This window comes from Schistocerca serialis, chromosome 3 (assembly GCF_023864345.2).
Source record: "Schistocerca serialis cubense isolate TAMUIC-IGC-003099 chromosome 3, iqSchSeri2.2, whole genome shotgun sequence".
Lineage (NCBI taxonomy): Eukaryota > Metazoa > Arthropoda > Insecta > Orthoptera > Acrididae > Schistocerca > Schistocerca serialis.
Window position 1 is genome coordinate 907,107,435 of NC_064640.1, and position 22,136 is coordinate 907,129,570.

Sequence of the window (22,136 nt, forward strand, 5' to 3'; positions counted from 1 at the left end):
TTTGTAACGTGTGTGTGAAGACTGGCTTCTGGTTAAAGATCATAGTTTTGATTTTTACGTAAAAGAAACATTTATTACGGAAACAAAATCTCGCTCAAACTTCCCTGACTGTAAGGGGGACATTGTGATTTACTTTCTTTTGGGATGAGGGAGAGGGAGCTATCGTGGTATTGACTAAAGTTTTATACTGTATATTAAACTAAAATATTTCATGCCTGATAAACTTCTTCGATCGTCATAGCAGAACGATAAGGGGCATGCAAATGAAAACGATACACATGTGAGAAATGGGTAAGCTGTTTATTATTTACGTCTACATCTACATCTACATCCATACTCCGCAAGCCACCTGACGGTGTTTGGCGGAGGGTCCCTTGAGTACCTCTATCGGTTCTCCCTTCTATTCCAGTCTCGCATTGCTCGTGGAAAGAAGGATTGTCGGTATGCCTCTGTGTGGGCTCTAATCTCTCTGATTTTATTCTCATGGTTTCTTCGCGAGATATACGTAGGAGGGAGCAATATACTGCTTGACTCCTCGGTGAAGGTATGTTCTCGAAACTTCAACAAAAGCCCGTACCGAGCTACTGAGCGTCTCTCCTGCAGTCTTCCACTGGAGTTTATCTATCATCTCCGTAACGCTTTCGCGATTACTAAATGATCCTGTAACGAAGCACGCTGCTCTCCGTTGGATCTTCTCTGTCTCTTCTATCAACCCTATCTGGTACGGATCCCACACTGCTGAGCAGTATTCAAGCACTGGGCGAACAAGCGTACTGTAACCTACATCCTTTGTTTTCGGATTGCATTTCCTTAGGATTCTTTCAATGAATATCAGTCTGGCATCTGCTTTACCGACGATCAACTTTATATGATCATTCCATTTTAAATCACTCCTAATGCGTACTGCCAGATAATTTATGGAATTAACTGCTTCCAGTTGCTGACCTGCTATATTGTAGCTAGATGATAGGGGATCTTTCTTTCTGTGTATTCGCAGCACATTACACTTGTCTGCATTGAGATTCAATTGCCGTTCCCTGCAACATGCGTTAATTCGCTGCAGATCCTCCTGGATTTCAGTACAATTTTCCATTGTTGCAACCTCTCGATATACCACAGCATCATCCGCAAAAAGCCTCAGTGAACTTCCGATGTCATCCACAAGGTCATTTATGTATACTGTGAATAGCAACGGTCCTACGACACTCCCCTGCGGCACACCTGAAATCACTCTTACTTCGGAGACTTCTCTCCATAGAGAATGACATGCTGCGTTCTGTTATCTAGGAACTCTTCAATCCAATCACACAATTGGTCTGATAGTCCATATGCTCTTACTTTGTTCATTAAACGACTGTGGGGAACTGTATCGAACGCCTTGCGGAAGTCAAGAAACACGGCATCTACATGGGAACCCGTGTCTATGGCCCTCTGAGTCTCGTGGACGAATAGCGTGAGCTGGGTTTCACACGATCGACTTTTTCGAAACCCATGCTGATTCCCACAGAGTAACCACCCTAATTGTCGGTATATTTATCCCACTGTGAGGAAAGACAAACAATGTTTTCACGGAAAAATGTTCGCCGGTATCTACGGAACCATGATCGTACCCAATGGTGCACCTCTTCGTCCCGCCCGCATCTCGTGGTCGTGCGTAGCGTTCTCGCTTCCCACGCCCGGGTTCCCGGGTTCGATTCCCGGCGGGGTCAGGGATTTTCTCTGCCTCGTGATGGCTGGGTGTTGTGTGATGTCCTTAGGTTAGTTAGGTTTAAGTAGTTCTAAGTTCTAGGGGATTGATGACCTCAGATGTTAAGTCCCATAGTGCTCAGAGCCATTTGAACCATGTGAACCTCTTCGTCCGAAGAAATATGGGAACATGGAAATCTTACGGGAAGCTCTGGGACTGTATGGAGGACGTGTGAGGGCTTCCCAGCGAAACTTCTACAGCGCACTTGAAACAACCTTGGAAACATGTGGGCAGGCCCAAATGTTTCCAACGTTGTTCCGACTACTGTGTAGAATTTCGCTGGGAAACCCTTCCGTACAGTCCCGATCGCTGTCCATGTACCTTCAGTATTTTTGGAGTCCTGATGAAAGACGTTTGTGGCTGTTGATTTGCTTCGGACGAGGTGCACCACTGGGTACAATCATGGTTCCTTAGGTACCGGCAGACATTTTTCCATGAAAACATTGATTGTCCTACCTCACAGTGGCATAAATGTGCTGACAATTACGGCGATCCTTTTTGAAATAATAAAGTTTCCCTAATTTTTTCCCATTTCTTCCCCATTTGTCTCGTTTTCATTTCAGTGTTCCGTACAGTTCTGCTATGGCAACCGACGAAATTTTTCAAAAATAATGTACTTTAGTTCAGTATACAGTATTTAATTTTAGTCAGTACCAGAATAGCTCCATCTCACTCATCCAAAAACAAAATAAATCACAATGGTCTCCTTACAGTCCGGCATACATTTCGCAAGTTTTAACAAGGTTTTGTTTTAGTAATATATTTTTCTTTTACGGAAAAATCAAAGTTACGGGACTTGTCCAGAAACCAGTCTGCGCACAAACGTTAAAAAGGACACGAAACATTGAAAACTAAAAGAAAATACATAAAATTACAATTTTGTTGCGAAAAATTGAAGAAAAGTCCTGTCAAACGAAAGGCAGGCGACGGTAGCAACGTATTTTGCAGACGGAAATCTTTACTATATGAGAACATTTTTCATACAGGCAGTTACTTCATTATTGGACATCATAACAAACGTACATCGAGTTTTAGTTGTGGTAAGTGGCAAAAAGCGTTCCAGGAAAGTATGGATTTCCAAAATGGTTCAAATGGCTCTGAGGACTATGGGACTTAACAGCTGAGGTCATCAGTCCCCTAGAACTTAGAACTACTTAAACCGACCTAACCTAAGGACATCACACACACCTATGCCCGAGGCAGGATTCGAACCTGCGACCGTAGAGGTCGCGCGGTTCCAGACCTAGAACCGCTCGGCCACCACGGCCGGCAAAGAATGAATTTACTACTAAGTTGATGCAATACAAGAACACCACGTTACAACACGTATTTTTCATAGCTGGAGTAATTTCAGTTCGTCGTACAAAGCTTAATGCGATGAAATAGCTATTTATGTTACAAAATAAAACAAACTACGAAATCATGTGTCAGTTGGCAACTGAGATACAGTCATCGACTTGCCTCACAGTGCGACAAATGTATTAACCGTTAAGGCGACTACTTTCGAAATAATAAAGAATTCACCTACTTCTTCCATCTGTCTCTTCTTTTCTAATGTCCCTTATAACTTAATCTGTTTCGATTTTAGAGGCGGACAGAATTTCGTCTAAGGAGATGAAATTCCACTGTCATCTGAAATTCCTTCATTTTCAAAACAAACCCCTTACAGTCAGTTATTCCGAGTAATGCACGGGTACTTTCAAACGTAACCATTTTAATACTTTACTCTCTGATTTGATAACGGCAACCTCTTAAATTTCTAGTCTTCCAGATCTGATCTGACAAAGTGCATTCCTTTTAAATCTGTGTAACATGTTTGATTGCCTTGTTTAGAGTCTTCTTCAAGGCCGTTGGTCTTTTCGTTTTCTCTGACCGCAATAACAATGTGAGCAGTTTCCCTTTGTCAGTTGTAGGGCTGCCTGTCTGTGCTAAGAAGTCTCAATGGTAACATTTTTGGTCCCAAGGCGCCTTTTTCGCAATCACGAAATTTCATTTATAGTGACCGAACCGCTCCCTGTAGAAACAGTTGGGAAATGCGCCTCTGTCACGCCACGCACATACTTTCCGTGGTCGGATGCGAGTAGTGTGAACACGAGACATCGAAATACCTTGTAAATGAACTCTTACCAAACGAGACCGGAAAGTATCCCCACGCATCCTCTCATGGGAGCAACTCACATAGTGAGTTAGGGGAAATGCGCCAGTTAGGAGTGTGCTAGAACCAGCGGAAATTAAATTGTGGGAGTAAATGGATTTGGGCGCTTCCTTTCGAGTACAGGCAGTTGCGGCCTCTATTTCGTGCGTGACAGCTCTTGCTCTTTCGGAAATAGAATCTAGTGTCTCTTTCACGATTTTCGACAAAAAAATCACACAATTATATGTTTCTAATAAAATTAAGATGGCCCGTGAAACAAATACGCTACCTTTTGCTCTTTAAATATTGCCTTACATTAACGTTTCACGATTTAATACCAATGTCCAACCTCACTTGCATAATAATGCATAGATTGAAGCTGTTTGGCAATGTCTGTGAGGCATTTAAAATTGTTGTATATAAACATTCGAATGGTGCGCTCATAGTGTTCTGAGAGTGTGTGTATATGCCTCATCGGTATACACATGGCCATACATCTCAGACCTATGCAAAAGGAGGTAAGTTACATATTGTTATTAAATTCTGGATGATTAAGCCATCCGTGTTGCACAGACGTGTCGTTTTTATGATGTAAGTTCACAGTGACAAACAGCAAACTGTATTATTAGTTGCAGTTTGTCGTATTTTCATTATTAGAAAGTTAAGTTACGATCGCAGAAATTTTTACTGGAAGGAAGGCAATAGTAGGTGTGGAAAGACATTGGAAAACTGACGAACTTGCAAAGATTTGCCAATTTGAGTGCAAAACAATAGAGCATGACAGTGACATAATAAAATCTTGGCTTCCTGCAGGTGAATCTTATGATTAAAACATGAAAACATTGTTAAAATAATATTTCATCTTATTGGTGCTTTTATGCTAAAAATTTTTTCCAACAATAGTAAACCATCGTGAACCTCAGTTTTTTTCCTGATTAAGAGGAACGTCTTTCGAAGCTTTAAGTCAGTACTCAAGAATGGTATCGACAAATAGTCTTCAGCTGCTTGAAATGATTCACTGTTTATCCACCACCCATCTCGTTTAGTACACTATGCTCAACTTTGGAAAATATCACTGGCAAGATCTTTAGTTGCATTTCCAACATTTGCAGCGAAAAATATTTTTTCTAACATCAGAGTTACTTTCTTTATATTTTATTTATATACCCGGTATTATTTTATTTAGTTCCAAGCCGTGATACAAAATTTTGTTATTTTGTAGTGTAAACAGCCATTGCTCTGCTGCATAATCAGTTGTGGATACCTTATAATTGTATGCATATATATCTTCCCTTGTAATTTTCTTCATTAACTGTGACTTTAATTTTTAAATGTACTTATTAGTCTGCTGACAGAAGCTGGTACCGGATGACCAATTAATCAACGCAAGCCAGTGGTACTGTTTTCCCAAATACACATTCAAATCGTATTTGAAAATAGAGGTGAAGCTTCGAAACGCATTCGTTTTCAATAGGAAAAAAATTGAGACTTAATGTGATAGATTATAATTATTCAAATAATTAATAAATGAATGATAAAATTTGGTAGGATGCAGGGGTGAGGCTAGTTGGTGTGCAGAGCGCGGCGCCTGTGTTGCGGGACTCACCGTTAAGGCGCGAAGCGGCGCGGCGCAGAGTGCGAACTGAGCGCCCGACTCGGAGCCAAGAGCGAGGCGACTCCGCGCGCCTGCGCACATCCCCTGCTGCAGTCCCCGCCAGCGCGCCGCGTACGACACAACTTACCGAACCGAGTAACGCGATTCCGCCGCCTCCACAACGGAGAGTCGCAGCTGTTCGCAACTCCTGTCCTCATCACTACTATAGCTCGACTCAGCGTTTTATACCTCCGCGAGGCGAAGTATATAGCGTTTTGCGTCGGAGGGAGGGGGAGGCAGCGGCGAAGACAAGATGAAATATTCTAAATCTAGCTACTACGAGGAGTGTTTTTTAAGTAAGTACCGTTTTGAAATTAAAAAAGACATCCTAAAATATCTTAACTTTTGTTCAAATGTGTGTGAAATCTTATGGGACGTAACTGCTAAGGTCATCAGTACCTAAGCTTACACACTACTTAACCTAAATTATCCTAAGGACAAACACACACACCCATGTCCGAGGGAGGACTCGAACCTCCGCTGGGACCAGCCGCACAGTCCATGACTGCAGCGCCTAAGACCGCTCGGCTAATCCAACGCGTTCATCAAGAGTAGTGACTGGCGCATTGTGACGAGGCACTTGCTCGGCCACCACTGAACATACGTTTTCATTTGGTAAGAGATCTTGAGAGTGTGCTGGCCAGGGCAGCAGTGGAAGAGTTTCTTTATCCAGAAAGGCCCGTACAGCACCTGCAACATGCAGTCGTGCATTATCATGCTGAAATGTAGGGTTTCGCAGGGATCGAATGAAGGGTAGAGCCACGGGTCGTAACACATCTGAAATGTTACGTCCACTGTTCAAAGTGCCGTCAATGCGAACAAGAGGTGACCAATGGCACCCCATACCATCACGCCGGGTGATACGCCAGTATGGCAATGACGAATACACGCTTCCAATGTGCGTTCACCGCGATGTCGCCAAACACCGATGCGACCATCATGATGCTGTAAACAGAACCTGGATTCATCTGAAAAAATGACGTTTTGCCATTCGTGCGTCCAGGTTCTTCGTTGAGTACACCATCGCAGGCGCTCCTGTCTGTGATGCAGCGTCAAGGGTAACCGTAGCCATGGTCCCCGAGGTGATAGTCCATGCTGCTGCAAACGTCGTCGAACTGTTCGTGCAGATGGTTGTTGTCTTGCAAACGTCCCCATCTGCTGACTCAGGGATCGAAACGTGGCTGCACGTTACAGCCATGTGGATAAGATGCCTGTCATTCCTTGTTTACGTTGTGTACTGAGTGTTTAAGATGCCTCCGATAATCGTGAGTCCCGCCGACTGTGAAGTACGGGCTGTTATAAGATTTCTTAGTGCTAAAGGCCTAAAAGCGATCGATATTCATCGTGAGATCTGTGCAGTTTACAGAGAAAACATTATGAGTGATGGAATGGTAAGAAAGTGGGTGAGAGCATTTAAAGATGGCCGCACAAATGTGCATGATGAACAACGGAGTGGGCGTCCTTCGGTCGTTAATGAAAGTTTGGTGCAGGTAGTGGACAATAAGGCGAGAGAAAACAGACGCTGTACGATTTCCTCCTTGCGGGATGACATTCCAAACGTTTCTCGTAGTGTTTTGTATGGAATTGTGAGCGAGCACTTGAACTACCGAAAATTGTGCGCACGATGGGTACCGAAAATGTTGACGGATGTGCACAAAATCAAACGTTTAGACAGTGCGTTGACTTTTCTTGAGCGGTACCAAAACGACGGTGATGATTTCTTAAGCCAAATTGTTACGGGCGATGAAACATGCGTGGCCTACGTTACACCAGAATCAAAGCAACAGTCCATGGAAGTTGAGCAAGGGCATCCTTTTGCTGCAATACAATGCCCGTCCGCATGTGGCGAATCAGACCAAAGATCTCATCACATCTTTTCGATGGGAAACTCTAGATCATCCTCCGTACAGCCCCGATCTTGCGCCCAGTGACTACCATCTGTTCCTGCACTTGAAGAAACACCTTGGCCGTCAGCGTCTTCAAGACGATGACGAAGTCAAAACAGTGGTGATGCAGTGGTTGACAAGTCAGGTGGCAGACTTCTGTGAGGAGGGTATTCAAAAACTGGTACAACGTTATGACAAGTGCCTCAGTATTGACGGAAATTATGTAGAAAAGTAGATTAAGGTACAGGCTTTCATGTAGAAATAAAATTATTGAGATATCTTAGCACGTCTTTTTTTAATTTCAAACCGGTCCAGACTTAAAAAAGAATGCGCCTCGTATCAGGGGGAGACAAATGAAAACCAAACACGCTCCACAGTGGGACCGTGGAATGGACTTATATGGATATGGTGTTCGTTCTTTCGGAGATGTCCAAAAGAACAGACACCATTCATGGCCGCAGTCGTCTAGAACGAAATTAGAATTATATTAATACCTTCAGCTGCTAACTGGCGCTGATATATATCAACGGGGACAGCTGATAATGTGTGCCCGGGCCGGGACTCGAACCCGGGTTCTCCTGCTTACATGGCAGACGCTCTATTCATCTGAGCCACCGAGGGCACAGAGAATAGCGCGACTGCAGGGACTATCTCGCGCACGACTGCCGCGAGACCCACACTCTCACCTTGTATGTCCACACACTACATTCGTAGTGTCCCACCCCAACACACTCATTACTCGTGGAAGACATTCTTACCAAGTCCCGTAAGAATTCGGGGAATATGTGTGCATCCGCACAGAAGAAGAAGGTCATGGCCGGTGCTGCCAGAACTATATACTTATATGGATATGGTGTCCGTTCTTTCGGACATGTCCGAAAGAACAGACACCATTGATGACCTGCAGCCGTCTAGAACGAAATTAGAATTATATTAATACCTTCAGCTGTCCGAATGAACAGACACCATATCCATGTAAGTACCGGGTGATCAAAAAGTCAGTATAAATTTGAAAACTGAATAAATCACGGAATAATGTAGATAGAGAGGTACAAATTGACACAAATGCTTGGAATGACATGAGGTTTTATTAGAACCAAAAAAATACAAACGTTCAAAAAATGTCCGACAGATGGCGCTTCATCTGATCAGAATAGCAATAATTATCATAACAAAGTAAGACTAACCAAAGATGATGTTCTTTACAGGAAATGCTCAATATGTCCATCATTCCTCAACAATAGCTGTAGTCGAGGAATAATGTTGTTAACAGCACTGTAAAGCATGTCCGGAGTTATGGTGACGCATTGGCGTCGGATGTTGTCTTTCAGCATCCCTAGAGATGTCGGTCGATCACGATACACTTGCGACATCAGGCAACCCCAAAGCCAATAATCGCACGGACTGAGGTTTGGGGACGTGGGAGGCCAAGCATGACGAAAGTGGCGGCTGAGCACACGATCATCACCAAACGACGCGCGCAAGAGTTCTTTCACGCGTCTAGCAATATGGGGTGTTTCTTTTCTAATAAAACCCCATGTCATTCCAAGCATGTGTGTCACATTTTACCTCTCTATCTACATCATTCCGTGGTTTATTAAGTTTTCAAATTTATACTGACTTTTTGATCACCCGGTATATAGTTCTAGCAACACCGGCCATGACCATCTTCTGTGAAGATGCACATATACTCCATGAACTCTTACGGGACTTGGTAAGAATGTCTTCCACGACTAATGAGTGTGTTGGGGTGGGACACTACGAATGTAGTGTGTGGCCATACAAGGTGAGAATGTGTGTCTCGCGGGAAGCGTGCGCGAGATAGTCCCTGCAGTCGCGCTATTCTCTGTGCCCTCGGTGGCTCAGATGGATAGAGAGTCCGCCATGTAAGCAGGAGATCCCGGGTTCGAGTCCCGGTCGGGGCACACAGTTTCACCTGTCCCCGTTGATATATATCAACGTCCGTTAGCAGCTGAAGGTATTAATATAATTCTAATTATGACTTTATGGTGCGTCGCAGTTTCTACAAAGTGTCTTCATAGGGCACTGCAATGATTGCGGTTCCACGTTCGAGAAACTCGACAAGCAGAGGAGGATTTCCTTGGCAGGGTATATGTGGGATGTTTCCACTGTTGGTTTCACCGTTTGTCCTCGGACTGTCGGAATGCAAAAAAATGGTTCAAATGGCTCTGAGCACTATGCGACTTAACTTCTGAGGTCATTAGTCTCCTAGAACTTAGAACTAATTAAACCTAACTAACCTAAGGACATCACACACATCCATGCCCGAGGCAGGATTCGAACCTGCGACCGTAGCGGTCTTTCGGTTCCCGATGTAGCGCCTAGAACCGCACGGCCACTCCGGTCGGCCGTCGGAATGCAGACGGACGGAATAATCCTGTTGCACGATAACACCCGCCCCTACACTGTCAGTCGTAGGAAGGCTACGCTTTAGTAATTTGGTTGGGAAACACTACAACATCCTCCTTACAGCCTGGATCTTTCACCGTTTGATTTTCACATTCTTGGCGGCCTGAAGAAAGACATGCATGGACGTCGGTTTCAGTCAGAAGAGGAAGTGCATAAGTGGGTGCGGTTGTGGATCCGTCAACGACCGAGTATGTTCTACGAAACAGAAATTGATCGTCTCGTCTTCCAGTAGGATAAATGCCTTAATGCGTAAGGGGAATTGCCTTTCAATGGTACCATTCAATGATCCCGCTGTCGCGGGTGTTCGGTTTCCATTTAACTGCCGCTCATAGTATGCACACATCGTTGATACAGCTGAAATGTTGTAGTTGTTTGTTTGTTACATCTAGTACAATAACTTCTTCAGTCCACTGGCAGCTCGATCCGCGGAGTACTTTCATTTATAAATCTTTTAAGTAGTAATATTGTGTGTGTGTGTGTGTGTGTGTGTGTGTGTGTGTGTGTGTGTGTGTGTACGTGTTTTACACAACACACACACTAGATAGCGTGGGGTCATAAAACTCTTTACTTTGAACTGTCTATAACCAATGAAAATTCGTATATAGAGGTCTCCACAACTTTTAAATTTTACAGATCCTCGAAATACATGAAAGACACGCACTTTGCCTCGCCTTCTAATTTATCCTATCTCCCCAAACTTGCAAGTAACCAATTCATCCGTTTCCCACAGGTCCCTTTGTTTCCATAAAATCTAGGAATTCATTAGGCCAAACGAAAAACCCAGTCGCAGCATCCAACATTCTAACGACTAACTATCGGCCTACGTACTGCTCTGCGAAACTTCAGCCTTATTCCGTCTGTCATGCACCTTCGTATCTGTTCCACCTTTTCGCTACGGAACCTCAACCAACTCCAGCAGTCTAAACATGAATTTTATCTCGATATGCACCCGTTACCCTGACCTACCTTACAACGCTTCATGATAGCATAATGCCAACGTACCAGCACGTTATTCTATGCTGTGAGTTATTGCGATTTCTTCATAGCCTCACTACGGGAAGAAAGTAAGGGAAAGTGGGAAAGAGCGAGGCGAAATAGTACGATATTAAGCAAAAATAATTATTTTGACAAGTTCATAACAAATAACGTAAATCCAACAGTAAGACTGATCTAGTTTCTCTGCTTTTCTTTACTAAATCAGTTTAAATTAAGAAAAAAGTGTACTGAAGTTGAGCTGTAAACATCACAGAATGCAATAGAGCACGATTCCAAATCCCGTGGGGTGGTTGAGGAACCATGCGCTGGAGAAGGGAGCCTTATGTTAAATATACAAATGGTTCAAATGGCTCTCAGCACTATGGGACTTAACATTTATGGTCATCAGTCCCCTAGAACTTAGAACTACTTAAACCTAACTAACCTAAGGACGGCACACAACATCCAGTCATCAGGAGGCAGAGAAAATCCCTGACCCTTAAATATACAAGAGTGACATTAATTGACACTTAAATAATCTGTCTAATTCTTCCACGACATTAGAATATTGCAATTTATTTAAACACTATCATCATCTTTGTTTTTACATTTCAGCAATTTTTAGATTGTCAATTTCTTGGACAAGTAGCAGTAAGCAGCAAACATCGGAAACAGAACAACACGGCACTGGAAGAATGGGGAATAAAGGTGTATGCATTAGATTACGTTGCAATCACACCGGCAGAAGTGCTACAAAACATTTTACAAGCGTAAACTTCGTGGAAGGTTCTTGCTACCTTGGGTGGATATTGAATGAAGTAAAATTCAAAAGAAACTTCTGAACAATATCTGCAGCGTTGTAGAAATAACACAACTGAATTTTCCCTTCGATATGCTGCTACAACTCATGTTGCAAAGAAGTAAGCACTCAGTCATGCACCAAAGGCGATGTGTTTGATTTCCTAAATATGAATAGAGAAATGATTCATTTTATTGTGTACCTTGGAAAAGCCATCAGCGACCGATGATTACGGAAGTTCTCTGGTCCACTAGGGTAAAAAATGTCTGAACAGAGGCCTCCATTGCAAAAGCTCTTCGTAACATACCATTTGCTTAGAAAAGTTCTGTGGCAAGGGGAATCTTAGGAATCTGACGTATGAATTATTGGAACAACCACTCTATTAACCTGATTCAGCAACCTCCAAAAACATTAAAGAATATGTGATCGTAAAAGTTTTTGAGTCTAGTGGAAACGTTATAGCATCAGTCAATGTTTACATGCTGCAACTTAATGCCTCCAAATTTCTTTTTCTGTCCTCAATACCGGTTAAGGTATTACATATTAGGGACCGATGACCTCAGCAGTTTGGTCCCATAGAAGCTTACCACCAATTGCATGTCATGCGTATTATTCAGTCCACTTCCCTGCTTCGCTGACGCAAGTTGCAACGCTCTGCCGCTATGGGGCTCTGAAATGTAGCGTGTAACATGGCGGTGTGTAACGTAACTACACTCCTGGGAATGGAAAAAAGAACACATTGACACCGGTGTGTCAGACCCACCATACTTGCTCCGGACACTGCGAGAGGGCTGTACAAGCAATGATCACACGCACGGCACAGCGGACACACCAGGAACCGCGGTGTTGGCCGTCGAATGGCGCTAGCTGCGCAGCATTTGTGCACCGCCGCCGTCAGTGTCAGCCAGTTTGCCGTGGCATACGGAGCTCCATCGCAGTCTTTAACACTGGTAGCATGCCGCGACAGCGTGGACGTGAACCGTATGTGCAGTTGACGGACTTTGAGCGAGGGCGTATAGTGGGCATGCGGGAGGCCGGGTGGACGTACCGCCGAATTGCTCAACACGTGGGGCGTGAGGTCGCCACAGTACATCGATGTTGTCGCCAGTGGTCGGCGGAAGGTGCACGTGCCCGTCGACCTGGGACCGGACCGCAGCGACGCACGGATGCACGCCAAGACCGTAGGATCCTACGCAGTGCCGTAGGGGACCGCACCGCCACTTCCCAGCAAATTAGGGACACTGATGCTCCTGGGGTATCGGCGAGGACCATTCGCAACCGTCTCCATGAAGCTGGGCTACGGTCCCGCACACCGTTAGGCCGTCTTACGCTCACGCCCCAACATCGTGCAGCCCGCCTCCAGTGGTGTCGCGACAGGCGTGAATGGAGGGACGAATGGAGACGTGTCGTCTTCAGCGATGAGAGTCGCTTCTGCCTTGGTGCCAATGATGGTCGTATGCGTGTTTGGCGCCGTGCAGGTGAGCGCCACGATGAGGACTGCATACGACCGAGGCACACAGGGCCAACACCCGGCATCATGGTGTGGGGAGCGATCTCCTACACTGGCCGTACACCACTGGTGATCGTCGAGGGGACACAGAATAGTGCACGGTACATCCAAACCGTCATCGAACCCATCGTTCTACCATTCGTAGACCGGCAAGGGAACTTGCTGTTCCAACAGGACAATGCACGTCCGCATGTATCCCGTGCCACTCAACGTGCTCTAGAAGGTGTAAGTCAACTACCCTGGCCAGCAAGATCTCCGGATCTGTCCCCTATTGAGCATGTTTGGGACTGGATGAAGCGTCGTCTCACGCGGTCTGCACGTCCAGCACGAACGCTGGTCCAACTGCGGCGCCAGGTGGAAATGGCATGGCAAGCCGTTCCACAGGACTACATCCAGCATCTCTACGATCGTCTCCATGGGAGAATAGCAGCCTGCATTGCTGCGAAAGGTGGATATACACTGTACTAGTGCCGACATTGTGCATGCTCTGTTGCCTGTGTCTATGTGCCTGTGGTTCTGTCAGTGTGATCATGTGATGTATCTGACCCCAGGAATGTGTCAATAAAGTTTCCCCTTCCTGGGACAATGAATTCACGGTGTTCTTATTTCAATTTCCAGGAGTGTATGTCGGTGCGTACTGTAATCGAGCTTTTAACCGTAGAAGTCCGTAGAAGAATGGAAGCTGTGTACGATGGTGAGTGTATCGACGTCAGTAATGTCCGACGCTGGGCTGTTCGTGGTCGTAATGAAGGCAGCAGTGGTGCTAACCTATCGTGTGCGCCAGAGTTCAGAGTGGACGACTGCTTACGGCAACCGACTAGGCTCAGCGAAACCGGGTTGACGAAATCACAAGAGAAACTCTTCACATAACACAGACACAGCTTTCAGGTGCATGTGGAACATCACGAGTGTGTGCACAGGGTATCACTGCAGAACAGAGGTACAGAAAACTACGTACACGGTGGCTGTCTCGAATGCTCAGTCTTGACATCAGACGGAGGAGACTAGACATTTCTCAAAAATACCTTTTGAGTTTCGAGCTTCAGCGTAATGGGTTCCTCAACAGGTTTGGGACGGATGTTGAAAGCTGGGTTCACCATTTTGACTTCGAGAGCATCAATGGAGTTCCGCCACTCAGCTCACCGACGCCAAAAATGTTCAGGCCATTCCATCAGCAGGCATAGTCATGCTCACAGTCCTCTGGGATGTTCAAGGAGCGGTACATTTGGTATTCATTTATAAAGGCACCATCATAAACTCTAAGAGGTATTGCGAGACCCTCAGGAAACTGAAAGCACGAATTCGAAGAATTGGTCCACACACGGAGAACCTTGTCCTTCAGCTTGACAATGCCTGATCACTCACGAGCACTGCGACATCTGCAAGAGTCTGACGCCTTGCGTTCGCTGTCATTCTACAGTGACATTATCAACAAACTCGTCTCTCGTTCAGAGAAATATGTTCGTCACCAGGGTCAGTATGTTGACAAACAAATATATAGTCATGAAGAATAAAACTGTAGAATGTTAACAATTTTTTTATTTAAATAGTTTTAAGAGCATTCGCATAAAAAATTCATTGGCATTACTTTTCAGCACGCCCTCGTATTTCCTAGAATCGCACTGTTGGGATGAAACTCATTAATTGGAGAAGCGTTGGATGAACTGCATCAACATAAACGAAGACTACGTACTGTTGTTGTGGTCTTCAGTCAGAAGACTGGTTTGATGCAGCTCTCCATTCTACTCTACCTTGCGCGAACCTCTTCATCTCCGAATAACTATTGCAACCTACGTATTTCTGAATCTGATTACTGTATTCATCCCTTCGTCTCCCTCTACAATTTTTGCCACCCACAGCCGGCCGTGGTGGCCGAGCGGTTCTAGGCGCTGCAATCTGGAACCGCTACGGTCGCAGGTTCGAATCCTGCCTCGGACATGGATGTATGTGATGTACTTAGGTTCGTTATGGTTTAAGTAGTTCTGTTCTAGGGGACTGATGACCTCAGAAGTTAAGTCCCATAGTGCTCAGAGCCATTTTTTTTTGCCACCCACACTTCCCTCTGTGGTGTCACCGCCAGACACCACACTTGCTAGGTGGTAGCCTTTAAATTGGCCGCGGTCCGGTAGTATACGTCGGACCCGCGTGTCGCCACTGTCAGTGATTGCAGACCGAGCGCCGCCACACGGCAGGTCTAGAGAGACGTCCTAGCACTCGCCCCTGTTGTACAGCCGACTTTGCTAGCAATGGTTCATTGACAAATTACGCTCTCATTTGCCGAGACGATAGTTAGCATAGACTTCAGCTACGCCATTTGCTACGACCTAGCAAGGCGCCATTATCAACTGCTATTTATCTTGTGATGCATGTACCGTCAGACCGATGTTCACCAATTATGGATTAAAGTTAAGTATTCCAGAAGCTACGTACTATTTTTGCTACTATAAAGACCTTGTCATTTTCCAGACCTCACGCCATCCTGCGTGATCTTAAACGCGTGCCTTTCGGCTACCTCGTAGTGGCTTGGCTGTCTCGCCAACTCACAACACCCTCCAATACTAAATTGATGATAGCTTGATGTCTCAGAATGCGTCCTATCAGCTGATCCCTTCTTTTGGTCAAGTTGTGCCACAGATTCCTTGCCTCCCTTTCAGTACCTCCTCATTAGTTAATTGATCGCGCATCTTGTCTCCAGCATTCTTCAGCAGCACCACTTTTTTTTTTTTTATCTGAACTGTATATCGTCCATGTTCCACTTCCATACTACTAGACTCCAGACAAATACTTCCAGAAAAGACTTCCTAACACTTAAATCTACAGTCGATGTCAAAAAATTTCTCTTCATCGGAAATATGTTTCTTACCATTGCCAGTCTACATTTTATATCCTGTCTACTTCGACCATCATCATGTACTACGTGAAAAATAATTTTCTTCCTTCTTCACCAGGCGGGAAACAATTTAGGACACAAAGGAATTAAAGTCATTGGTTGCGAGGGGGCGTTTATTTAAATCTATGAGAAAAGTAGAAAATTTGTGCCGGACTGGGATTCGAATCCGGGCCTCCTGCTTACTAGGCAATTGAGTTGTCTACTGCGCCATCTGGGAACTGTAGACACAGTAGTCATACCAACTGTACGGACTACCATAGCACGCCTCCTGTCAGACCCAAATTCTCAACCTATCCACACACTACGAATGTAATGCCCTTGCCCTTTATTCTCATTACTCGCGGAATTTCGCCGATTCCCCCTAACAGTCCGAGCCTGGTGTGCATCTGCACTGAAGAGAGCATTGTCCGCTCTCACCTTAATTATATATGCTGAAGACTGATTTTTACGTACCTGGGTGACTCGTGAGGACGGGAACGAGACGGCCTCACATCAGCAGTCACCTGTGAGCTGGTGATGAAGATCTGACAGCCGAAGACTGGCAAGCTGGAGTCCGTTGTTCGAGTCCGGGACACTGGCCTTCCCCCGCCGCGCCGCTCCACTGGCCGACGCACAGCACATGCAAGCGCGGCCGCATAGAGAAGAGAAACACTGGGACGCCACATCCAAGGTATCACCATCCGATTCACGACTTCGTTCTCAATAATTAAACGGGCCACCTCACGATGCGCGTTTCCAGTCAACTGGACGAAAAAGCGACACGAGATATACACCGCCAGGCGTAATCAGACGCCGCCGCCCACGCAACAGAAGACTTCACAAACGACACAGCTGTCGCTCTCCCAGCCAGAACAATCCAGTAAGGAAACCATTGTACAAAACTTTCAATAAAAGTTATCTTATGTAAAAATGCTGTTTCATTCTACCTCATACCCGAGCCAAGGAAGAACCCACCCTGCCCACATGTTGTTAAGAGAGAAAAAGTAATTTATTTAGTGTTTTTCACCCTGACATAATGCTTTAGAATCAAATGCCCTTTGCAGTAATGCTCATCCTGACAATTGACTAGCATCAAAAGAGGTTACTCAGTTACAATACACTGATAAGCCAAAACATTGTGACCACTACCCAACACGTTGGAAGCCGCCTGGTGGCGTTACGCGCACTTGACGCGAGAGCAGTCACGGACGAGGTGTCACCCTAGCGAAGATATAGGCTGCAGTCGGGAAAATCCACTGAGATAAACGACTTTGACCGAGGGACGACTATTATTACACATAGCCTGTGAACGAGTATGTCGAAAATAGACAAGCTGGTCGTGTGTTCACGAGCTGCTGTCGTGAGCATCTAGGGAAAGAGGTAGGACTGTGAAACCACCAGTAGTAACTAAGTAGTGGGACGTCCATGACTCTTCACAGAAAGTGAGGTTCGGAGGCTTGGCTGCTCTGTAAAGTATGATAGATAGTGATCTGTGGCATTTCTGCCGAAAGAGTACAATGCTGGGGGACGCACACGTGTTTCGGAGTACACAGTTTGTCATACATTGTTACACATGAGCTCCACAGTAAACCACCCATACGTGTTCACCTGTTGGCCCAACGACATCGTCAATTACGATAGCAGTGGGCACGGGACCATCGGAATTGCACTGTCGATCAATGGATGTGTGTCTTCGGTGAATCGCATTTTCGCTGCACTAGGTCGACGGTCGTTTCCACTAACGCCATCATCGAGGTGAACGGCAGCTCGAAACGTGCAGCGCCCCAAGAACTCGGGCTAGTGCGAGCTGTATTATGCTGTTGGAGACATTCTCCTGCGCTTACATGGAACCTCTGGTAGTAAATGAAGACACGCTGACATTTGCGAACTGATGTGTCGACAGAAGTGCCGACACAGTGTTATTTTGAGGGGGCCGATATGCACGCTATAAGCTCACGCAGAATATCGTGACGTCTGAAACAGGACGCTCAATGAAGGCTATAAAGAAAAGTACGTTGCTTTTGGAATACTTAACTTTAATCCATCCTTGTTGTATACATCGTTCTTGTTGAGACATGCTTTAGACGATAATTATCAATTGCTATGTAAGGCTAATGGCGCCTTTCTAGGTCGTAGCCATTGACTTAGCTAAAGGCTATTCTAATTATCTGCTCTGCAAAGGAGCGAGGCTTCGTCAGTGTAGTCGCTAGCTACGTCGTCCGTACACCTGGGGCGAGTGCTAGTCCGTATCTCGAGACCTGCCTTGTGGTGGCGCTCGGTCTGCGATCACACAGTGGCGACACGCGGGTCCGGCATGTACTAATGGACCGCGGCCGATTTAAAGCTACCACCTAGCAAGTGTGGTGTCTGGCGGTGACACCACACGAACCATCTGCATCCCTTCACGCTTGATGTCTCTCCCGACCAAATGGTTCAAATGGCTCTGAGCACTATGGGACTTAACATCTGTGGTCATCAGTCCCCTAGAACTTAGAACTACTTAAACCTGACTAACCTAAGGACATCACACACAACCATGCCCGAGGCAGGATTCGAACCTGCGACCGTAGCAGCCGCGCGGTTCCGGACTGAGCGCCTAGAACCGCTAGACCACCGCGGCCGGCGGCGATCTCATCTTTGAGCAGTATCATTTCGAGCGTCGCGCATCCAGAATCGTGCTACAGCGGTTTGAGGAAAATTATAGTGAACTCACGTTGATGTCTCGGTGACCAAATTCGCCTGATACAAATCCTACGGAAGCGATCTGGGTCGCTATCGCATATCCAAATCAGTAGCCCGGTATTTACGCGAATTGCATGACCTATATCAGTATATATCATCGTACGTGCTTATACGCTTCGAAGGCAAGGATTCGAGTTTGGGTGCAAACAGTATGTATTTTTAAATGAAAATAGGTTATCTTTCAGCGATCCCGAAGTGAGAAAGGCTAACGTGTTATGCAGCTATTGCTGCTATGGTTTCCTCACTTTCTTCCCGTAAAAATCGCAAAACCACATAACGTATATACAGAGAATTGAAACTATGCCATCCCAATTAGTAACCACGAACATTGATCACTCGGCCACTATCTCGAGTATCAACGATTGAACTCCCTAGCTTTCATGGCGGCAGTGGAACAAAAACGCCAGTTCTTCGTTTTCACATAATCTGTTAATTTGGGAATCTATCATGTATTACTACAGATTGATTATTTTTATTAATTTATGTAGTTCAGTTTGTTTGGAAAGAATTCTGCTGCCTCATGTTTTCTGCCTTCTATTTGTTTTGAAAACATGAAAAGTGGAAAAATGAAATTAATTGGTTTCTACGTTGGAATGTGGCCCAACGTTATTCAGAATACTACTGTGATAAATGACCAAACTGTCTGCAAATGTCATACGTAGCTCGCGCTGACTTAATGCATGGCAGCTCATGCTGTGATAAATTACAGAATTTACACCTCACTGGCGTTGGATACACTTCCCTAGTATATCTGCTAAACAATGACAAGTCTGCAGGTTCATGTGGTTTAACAAGCGACACTATGAGAGTGGGACTAATTTCCGTGCGATTCGAAAACTAGAAAGGCTAACAGAAAAATACTCGCTCACGGCACTGCAACATGCCACGGTGGAAGGCAGGGCGCCGACGAAGATGATACTGTTGCAATGGTTCCACTATGGCAGTGGCAGCCGTCGTACACACTTATGACGCCAATTTGTAAGTGCCCGAGTGGACACCGTTTTGACTGCAGGATGGGGAGGTGTGGAGTATCGTGGTGTTTTGTGCACCTATGAAATACACACACCAAAAAAAGTTTTGCATCACACCGGTTCCGCCAGCCGCTGTGGCCGAGCGGTTCTAGGCGCTTCACTACGGAAACGCGCTACTGCTACGGACGCAGGTTCGAATCCTGCCTCGGGCATGGATGTGGGTGATGTCCTTAGGTTAGTTAGGTTTACATATTTCTAAGATCTAGGGGACTGATGACCTCAGATGTTAAAGCCATAGTGCTCAGAGCCATTTTGAACGCCCGTTCCGAGAGTTCCTGAACCTGTACAGAAAATTGGAATAGAGATGAACATAAACATCATTTCCGCCCTTTTCATTGCTCATGAAAATCACACATTGCATGTTGTACTGCCATACAGCGAGACCTTCAGATATGGTGGTCCAGATTGCTGTACACATCGGTACCTCTAATACCCAGTATCACGTCCTCTTGCATTGATGGGTGTGTGTATTCGTCATGGCATACTATCCACAAGTTCATTAAGGCACTGTTGGTCCAGATTGTCCCACTCCTCAACAGCGATTCGGCGTAGATCCCTCAGAGTGGTTGGTGGGTCACGTCGACCATAAACAGCCCTTATCAATCTATCCAGCCATGTTGGATAGGGTTCATGTCTGGAGAATATACTGGCAGCTCTAATCGAGTGATGTCGTTATCCCGAAGGAAGTCATTCATAAGATGTGCACGATGCGGGAGCGAATTGTTGTCAATGAAGACGAATGCCTCGCCAATATGCTGCCGATATGGTTGCACTATCGGTCGGTGTATGGCATTCACGCATCGTACAGCCGTTACGGCGCCTTCTATGACCACCAGAGGCGTACGTCAGCCTCACTTCATGCTCCCCCCCCCCCCTCCAAAAAAAAAATAACAGCAGGAAACCTCCACCTTGCTCTACTCGCTGGACAGTGTATCTAAGGCGTTCAGCCTGACCGGGTTTCCTCCAAACACGTCTCCGACGATAGTCTGGTTGAAGGCATATGCGACACTCATCGGTGAAGAGAACAAGATGCCAAACCTGAGCGGTGTATTTGGCATGTTCTTGGACCCATCTGTACCGCACTGCATGGTGTAGTGGTTGCAAAGATGGGCCTCGCCATGGAAGTCGGGAGAAAAGTTACCCATCATGCAACCTACTGCGCACAGTTTGAGTCGTAACACGACATCCTGTGTCTGTACGAAAAGCATTATTAAACATGGTGGCGTTGCTGTCAGGGTTCCTCTGAGCCATAATCCGTAGGTAGCGGTCATACACTGCAATAGTAGCCCTTAGGCAGTCTGAGCGAGGCATGTCATCGACAGTTCCTATCTCTCTGTATCTCCTCCATGTCCGAACAACATCGCTTTGGTTCACGCCGAGACTCCAGTACATTTCCCTTACTGAGTGCCCTTCCTGGCACAAAATAACAATGCGGACACGTTCGAATCGCGGCTCTGACCGTCTAGGTATGGTTGAACTACAGACAACACTTGGTAGAATGACTGGAGCTGATCGGCTGTCGGACCCCCTCCGTCTAATAGGCGCTGCTCCTGCATGAGTTGGGCGGGTTTAGTGACATCTCTGAACAGTCAAAGCGACTGTGTCTGTGATACAATATCCACAGTCAACGTGTATCTTCAGGAGTTCTGGGAACTGGGGTGATGTAAAACTTTTTTTGATGTGTGTAGTATTTGCAAAGCATGAAATTATTATTTAAAAGTTACAATGAAATCATCATCTCTGCGGCCACGGTGAGTCAGTGCACACAGTACACAGGCTTTGAACATTTTGATTCGTCCATCTCAGCAGATTCCCGAGGCAACTGTCTCTGTCGTGGCTGCTTACGTAACACCTCAGTTTCGTGCGAGCTAGCGCGCGGCAGGCATAGCTAAGTACAGTGCCGCCGACACCCAGCCATCGACTGACTTTGATTAGAGCACTCCCGTGTGTATCAAACTTTCTGTCCAAGTAAACACCAGCAACTGCGCGTGAAATATACAGGGTGTTTCAAAAATGACCGGTACATTTGAAACGGCAATAAAAACTAAACGAGCAGCGACAGAAATACACCGTTTGTTGCAATATGCTTGGGACAACAGTACATTTTCAGGAAGACAAACTTTCGAAATTACAGTAGTTACAATTTTCAACAACAGATGGCGCTGCGGTCTGGGAAACTCTATAGTACGATATTTTCCACATATCCACCATGCGTAGCAATAATATGGCGTAGTCTCTGAATGAAATTACCCGAAACCTTTGACAACGTGTCTGGCGGAATGGCTTCACATGCAGATGAGATGTACTGCTTCAGCTGTTCAATTGTTTCTGGATTCTGGCGGTACACCTGGTCTTTCAA